Raw genomic sequence first — 718 nt, 5'->3', positions numbered from 1 at the left:
GGAAGGGAAGGGTAAGAAGAAAGAAACTAAGAAAAAGAAAAAAAGAAAAAAGAATTCTGCAACTTCTTTTTATAGGAGAGAAACAGTCTCTTTCTATCTGCAATCACAGGAGCACATGTGTATGGTAGGGAAGGTAAACTGTCTATCTGTCCCACATGGTGGGAGGTGGAGACCACACTTTTGCATCTGAATTGTTCTGGTCATCTAAAGCAGGTGCCTAGAAATAAGGCTAGTAATGAATACGTGGAAGAGACACATTTGCTTGCAGCAGGTGCATCATGGCGGTACCAGCTCCCAGGAAAAGTTTTGGCCTCACTGTACTTCAGACACTCCTTTGGCAACACCAGCATCAGCTTACCTTCAGCCCAGGTGCAACTATCTCTGCAAAAGCACAGCTGTTTGCAGTCCAAGCCTCTGCAGCCCTACCAACTGCCTGCTGTGGTCATGCCTAGGCTGGTGAATACTCTGTATGTTGCCAGAATTATTTGAGAAGCAACTACACTAGATCTGTGCCATACATAGGAATTTCAAGGATACAGTATGGTGTGAAAGAGCGTTACTGTGTTGAACATGACCTTATTGCAACAGGCCTTTAATGGGGAGTAATGTGGAGTTAGGTCAGAACTCAGTGCTCAGTACTGTGTAGAATGTAGTTATGCTGTGAACAACGAAGAACTGTTAAAATCACAATTTAGCCATGATGATACTGACATGAAGT

Source organism: Empidonax traillii, unplaced genomic scaffold (genome assembly GCF_003031625.1).
Source record: "Empidonax traillii isolate 1590-97213 ecotype Southwest subspecies unplaced genomic scaffold, ASM303162v1 scaffold82:size1209730, whole genome shotgun sequence".
NCBI classification, from domain to species: Eukaryota; Metazoa; Chordata; class Aves; order Passeriformes; family Tyrannidae; genus Empidonax; species Empidonax traillii.
This window is presented reverse-complemented; position numbering follows the sequence as displayed.